This window comes from Bidens hawaiensis, unplaced genomic scaffold (assembly GCF_021521415.1).
Source record: "Bidens hawaiensis isolate Kalapana, Puna unplaced genomic scaffold, B.hawaiensis_p1.1 tig00035070_1, whole genome shotgun sequence".
Classification (NCBI taxonomy): Eukaryota; Viridiplantae; Streptophyta; class Magnoliopsida; order Asterales; family Asteraceae; genus Bidens; species Bidens hawaiensis.
Window position 1 is genome coordinate 36264 of NW_027496098.1, and position 7348 is coordinate 43611.

Genomic DNA, 7348 nt, shown 5'->3' on the forward strand with positions numbered 1-7348 from the left:
AAGTACAACAAAAATAAGAAGGATGAGAAGGAATCTAATTCATTGATATTAAATTTGGATGGTTGAGATTAATTTAATAATAAAAATTGATGAAAAATGTATGAAGGTTATTGCCCACTTAAGATGACTTTCTCTCTTCACATGCAAGGCGCATGTAAATTTCTCCATCATTTTAAAACGTTTATAGATTTTTCATACGATATTTTTTTAATAATTTTTTTAACCATAATAACAAGCGTTTTTTTATCTTTAATATGAATATCATATTGTTATATATATAAAAAAAAGTTAGTGAGTTTTCTTATATTGTGTTATTTGGTTGTTCATTGTGTTATTTAACTGAGTTTTTCTATGCATTATATTATAAGTTTTGGTCAATGTGTTTTTAAGTTTGTACTCATACTAAAGATAAAAAATAAAACAAAGATTGCATCATTTTGTCTTTATTCTCAACATTTGTCTACTTATCATTGTGTTTTAGTCATTGTGTAACATCCTAAAATGATTCTAGTATTAAATAAAGAAAGTTGCGTTTAGTTATCGAGTGTTAATAATTAATTTATGCTAAATAAAGAAAAGATCATGGATTGGGATTAAATAAAATGGATTAAAGGGTAATGTAAGGCCCCGAACCCGGTAGCCCTACTTTAGCGTCGGATTTACTCATAAACACAGTTCTTCAATCAGAGTTTATTAAAACTTTTCGCGGAATATAAAACATCAATCATTTGTTACAAAACGTTAAACTTTTTCTTTGATACCATAACACAAAACTTTATATTTAAAACATCTTTACTTCTTTCTTCAGATGCCAGCCGTTCAATCCATGCCGTGTGTCGTCCTCATGCTAACTCTGTAATCAGCTCACCTGCGTGCATACTAAAAGTCAGCTACGCTGAGTGAGTTCTAGTTAATCGAACGCCATACAATACATACACATACATACATATCCGTAGATACATATCCATACTTCACTAGTTACCCTTCTGTTCTACATACACACTTACTACCATACATACACACATATTTATAACCACTAACCTCAGTCTACCGTGAGTACGTTCATAGTCCGCCGTCTATACCTGTACTCAAGGTCGTGAACACGTAAAAGGTCCGCGGTCCTTACCTATGTTCACCCTTTATGGTACGTGCAAGGTCCGCAGTCCTTCCCTATACCATCCTACATCCACAACACGTACAAGGTCCACAGTCCTCCCCTATGTTGCAACCTAAACCATAGCACGTACGAGGTCCGCAGTCCTCCCCTATGCTACCACAATACAACTACAGCACGTATAAGGTCCACAGTCCTTTCCTATGCTGATGCCTATCTATAATACGTATAAGGTCCGCAGTCCTTAACTACGTTGTCGTCTATTATCTGTAACGCGTATAAGGCCCACCGTCCCTATCTACGTTTACGTCTATCATCTACTTTACGTATAAGGCCCGCAGTCCTTAACTACGTTTACATCTATCATCTACTTTACGTATAAGGCCCGCAGTCCTTAACTACGCCATCACCAGCCGAGTCTATGTCCGACAAAAGCTAGAGGGATTTGCCATCCTAACTTACTATGTCGAACGTAGAACTCACATACCATTCGTGTAACTGCATACACCTACTTCACATATACAATAATTACATCATAGCATAAGAACACCCTAGGCGTTCTTTACATCATTCATTTAACAACCATACCTCTTGTCGATACGTGCAATATCCGAAGATCGTTCACGCCCCGACAAGTATTCATTTGTAATGTTCATACATCTTCGATGTATAATATTCGTACCTTTATTTTTGACCTGACAGTACGCGCAATATCCGAAGATCGTTCGCGTACCGACAAGCAACCATTCATATCCATCACATATATCACATATGGCATACACTTATCACTTAGGATAAATGTATTAACAACACATCGAGTATGCACACAGCCCCGAAAACATAACACATAAATGGGGCTAGAAACTCACCTGAATACTGTTACGCTCTCCGTTAATAGTTATTCCCCTCTTGAGCTGCGCACGGCTAACTGTATAATATTTACACGTATCAATTAGCTACTACTACTTATGTTGCGTTTCTATCTTTATATGACCCACAACGAACGGGGGTCCGGGGGCAGCGCCCCTGGTAGCGGGGTTCTAGGGGCGGCAGCCCCTAGCGGGGTCCAAGGGGCAGAGCCCCTGGCTGGGGTTAAGCTGCCAGGTCAGCTTGGAAAAATTTTATTTTCGATAACTGCCTTAACACATTTTCCATTAGGTTTTTAATTTATTTTATAGACGAACTTCGCTTCAGGCGAAGTTAAACCTTAGGCGAACTTGGAAACAGCTTGGTTCTGGCTTGATTCGATCGAATAGGAACACGTTCGATCGAATAGGAACACGTTCGATCGAATACATCACGTTCGATCGAATAGGAACACGTTCGATCAAACAGGAACGTTCGATCGAATACATCACGTTCGATCGAATAGGAACACGTTCGATCAAACAGGAACACGTTCGATCGAATAGGAACACGTTCGATCGAATACAACACTCATTCGATCGAATACAAAACTCATTCGATCGAATGAGTTGGAGACCATTCGGTTGCTTCCCTATTCGGTCGACTGGACTTGTTCGATCTACGCATTCGATCGAATGGACTGATTCGATCGACTGGTTCGATCGAATGAGTCTGATTCGACTCCTTCAAGCTGGGCGACGGAGAAACCCACGGGTTTTCCAGATTTTCCAGATTTTTGACCCGAAATCGAAGTTTTTGACATGGAAATGCTCGGGATTGAAAGGGCTATCGATCCCTAGTACTTTTAAACACAAAAGCTTGTATTTTGACACCAAAACAAGGCGGTTTTTGACCCGAAAACTCAAGTTACGAAAATGGGAGTTTTTGCTCGATTTGAGGTCGAAAATGGTTATGAAAACGGATGATTTTCGAGGGGGACTTACCAAAAACGATTAGGAACAAGATTGTGGACTCGGATTTGTGATTTGAGAACTTTCTCTCTCTAGCTTCTCTCTCTAGAAATGAGAGTGTTTGGGTGGGTGTAAGTGAAGGAAGATGGTGAAAATGGTGGAAGTGTCAAGAACTTTCGTTTATATACTACGGGTTTGGTTAGGCTCGGGTTGGCTTCCTACGGGTCGAGACAGGCCGAGTTCATAAAATAACTAAGCCCAAGACCCGTTCCTTACTCGACATTAAATAACTAAAACGTGAAATTACTAAACATAACTTTCTTTATTCAACATTATAAATTTTAGGATGTTACAGGTAATGGGCTTTAGGTCCATGGGCCTTGGGGAATATAAATATCCTCCTAAACCACCATAAAACCCTAAACCTTATTTCATTCCATCTTAATCTCTACACACTCCAAACACACACACACCATACGCGGCCGAGCGAGAGAGAGGTGAAGTCTGAGCAAGAAAACGTGATTCAAGATTTATGCAAGATCCAAAGTTCATAAGCTAGCTAACCGAGAACAAAACGAAAACATAAAGGTATGATTTCGATCTTAAAGTTCATATTTTAATAGACGGTTAGCCATGAAACTTGAAACTATAATAGATCGGGTCTAAACGAAACGTAAAGTAACGAACTTGATGCTAGGACGAATCCAATGAACCCATAAACAGATACGGTTCGTATAGGATAAACCGTAAATCTTGTATTGAACGTTTTTGAACTTAAAGGTCCAAACTTTACGTGTTTTCGGGTCAAACCTTATCCAAAAACGACCATAGGAATGATCGCGGGTTAGTCAAATACCATACCCATGGATTTCTCGGTAAAACGATGAGGATTTTGGGGATTAAAGATGAACAGCGGCGGCTGCTGACAACTTCGCCTACAAGCGAACTTCGCCTGCAAGCAAGTTCGCTTGCAAGCAAGTTCGCCTAGCTGATAACTTCGCCTAAGGCCAAGTTCGCCTAACTGATAACTTCGCCTAAGGCCAAGTTCGCCTAACTGATAACTTCGCCTGGTGATCAGTTCGCCCATGATAACTTCGCCTGACATAAGTTCGCCTAGGGTTAACTTCACCTGACATAAGTTCGCCTAGGGTTAACTTCGCCGATCACTAACTTCGCCTATGCTTAAGTTCGCTTAATGTTAAGTTCGCTTATTGTTAAGTTCGCTTAATGATAAGCTCGCTGGAGTTAGCAAATTAGAAAATAAATTAAAAACCTAATGAAAAATGTGTTAAGACAGTTAATGGAAATAAAATTTTTCCAAGCTGACCTGGCAGCTCGACCCCAGCCAGGGGCTCTGCCCCTTAGACCCTGCCAGGGGCTGCCGCCCCTAGAACCCCGCTGCCAAGGGCGCTGCCCCCGGACCCTCGTTCGTTGTGGGTAGTAGCTAAGACTAGAAAGATGATATGAGTAGTAGTAGTTAATTGATACATGTAAATATTATACAGTTAGCCGTGCACAGCTCAAGAAGGGAATAACGATTAACGGAGAGCGTAACAGGATTCAGGTGAGTTTCTAGCCCCATGTATGTGTTATGTTTTCGGGGCTGTGTGCATACTCAATATGTTTGTTAATACGCTTATCCTAAGAGATAAGTGTATGCCTTATGTGAATAATGTGAAATGCATGAATGATTGCTTGATGGTACGTGAACGATCTTCGGATATTGCACGTACTGTCAGGTTGTAACGCTATGTATATGGTAAGTATGATATGTATGCTTATGTGTATGAATGTGATAAAGTTAATAAAATAAGGAAAGGATGGTTGTATGGTTACGAAGAGGGTACCGGGCCCTAATAATACTCGAGGTATGATGTATGGTTGTATGGTAACGAAGAGGGAATCGAACCCTACTAATATTCGAGGAAAGAGGGTACCGAGCCCTAATAATACTCGAGGAAAGAGGGTACCGAGCCCTAATAATACTCGAGGAAGGAGGGTACCGAGCCCTAATAATACTCGAGGAATGTAGGGCGTAATGCTCTTTATAACGTAAGATATGAAAGCAAGTTAATACAAAAGAAAGTATGAAAGTATGAAAGTATGAATGAAAGAATATAAGTTACTGTGTATTGTATAATGTATGATTAACTAGAACTCACTCAGCGTAGCTGACTTTTAGTATGCACGCAGGTGAGTAGGATGAGGCAGCTCGCTTGAGGAGACACGTGACACTGAATAAGAGGCTGGCTTCGGAAGACTCAAGACGTTTAAGTTTAACGTTTTGTTTATTTTGAAAGACACGATGACGTTTTAAGACAAGATGTGTTTTGTTATGAAATGTTTTATGAAAGCTTTTATATTCCGCGAATGTTTTAATTAACTCTGATATTTAGAACTGCGTTTATGAGTAAATCCAACACGAAAGTAGGGCTACCGGCAACGGAACCTTACACATTGCGATCAACATTCACTTAAGTTGAGACAAATAGTATTATGTTCATTGTGTAATATATAGATTTCATTGTGTTTTACGTTTCAGGTCATTGTATTATATGTATTTTCTATTGTGTCTTACGTTTTAGGTCATTGTGTTTTATGTATTCATTATTGTGTTTTACGTTTCAGGTTATTGTGTAATATGTATTCATTATCGTGTTTTATGTATTAGATAATTCGTTGGTATTTTTAATTATATTTACATATTAATACACAATGATATTATTAGTATTTAAAAAAAGCACAATGATCAGTTGAAAGACACAATGACGAAAATAAACACATTGACAAACAGATAGACACAATAACCAAAAAAGACACAATGGTAAAGAAAAAAAAAGACAAAATGACGTAATTTTTTTTATTTTTATATAACAAAATCAAACTCATATTAAAGCTAAAAAACGCTAGTTATTATGGTGAATTTTAATTTTAAAAAAATATAGTTATTTTGGTTAATTTTATTTTTATATAACAAAATCATACCCATATGCTTGTGATGTAAGTGCATGGGTGGCAAGTCTGTAAATAGGGAACTCCCAAGCGAATGAGGTAGAGTTCTGGCCATTCTGATTAGTTTCATACCGTTATCATGCCAAAATCTCTCTAAAATGACAGGTCGCCATGATTTGCGCATCGTGGCGGGTCAAGCTTAATCGTATGTATGTATGCATGTATGAACCGGTTGTAATCATTCAATTATCAATGAGAATAAACTCTCGGCTCGAATCGTTCTATTTCGTCTCGTTAGATCTATTGGTTGTATCATGTAATTGTAATTGGATCATGCTGAGAATCTAACAGTTTCTCATGGTGTGACTATAACGGGATTGATAACGGGCGCTGTTTTACAGATTGAATGTGGTGAAGATGTATCACATCCTGTTCGTACGTAGTTAACAATCAGTTGATCCTAGAGTTATTAATTGATAGTCAACCAATGTTTTTATAAATCTTTCTAAGAGATATAATTTACTATAAGACGATTACAACAAAGTGGCAGGCAAATAAATGTTATAGGACAAAATATATGTTAAAATAACTTGCTAAGGAAACCCACAAAATATATGTTAAAATAACTTGCAAATAAATGTAGAGGACAAAATAATATAACTAATGGTAGATTTACTAACATATGACCACCATTCACCAACACAAGTTCTCAACGGCACATGTACCAATTAGTCAGCCTCATCATAGTGGACCTAAAAAAACGTCATTAGACACAAATATAAAACATGTTTAAAAACACACATTGTAAAGAATTAGAGAATGTATAAAAAGATAAGTTCATGCATTGTAATTTGTAAAGCCTTTTTTTGGTATTCTTTGAAAGCATACCATCGTTTTCATCAAACATGTATATTAGCCTAAAGACAAAACGTTTTAAAGTGGCTCATAAAGCTCAACTTAACGTAGCACTCGGAAAAGCTAATGAACCTGAGAGGATATGATCACTTTACACATTCAAACTCTTCTTTTTTTTTGAGGTAATTAAGTTATATCCCCATAGTGAATTTGGTGATTTGGCTATTTGGCGATTTGGTGTTTGTATATTTGGGCTTTCGGGCTGTGTTTATATATATGATTTTAGTTGGTCTTTCAAAAAAAATATCCCCATAGTGAAGGTTTTGCCAAATACATGATTTTTCTTGTCAATGTGGGAAACATGTCACTATCATATTTTTCTTTTTCCAAATTGTTTTATTATTTAATTAGTCAATCTTTTGTAAACGAATTTTTGTTTTACTAAAATCTTTGAACTACATTATTTCTAAAATATTTGTTTTTCATAGTTTTTCAAAATTGTGATAAGCCAATCATAAGTTTTATGGTTAGGGGATATATTCAAGTGGCAATATTTTTAGGGGTTAAAATAATGAATTTGATGTCTAATGACGAGTTGTAGTTAAACATC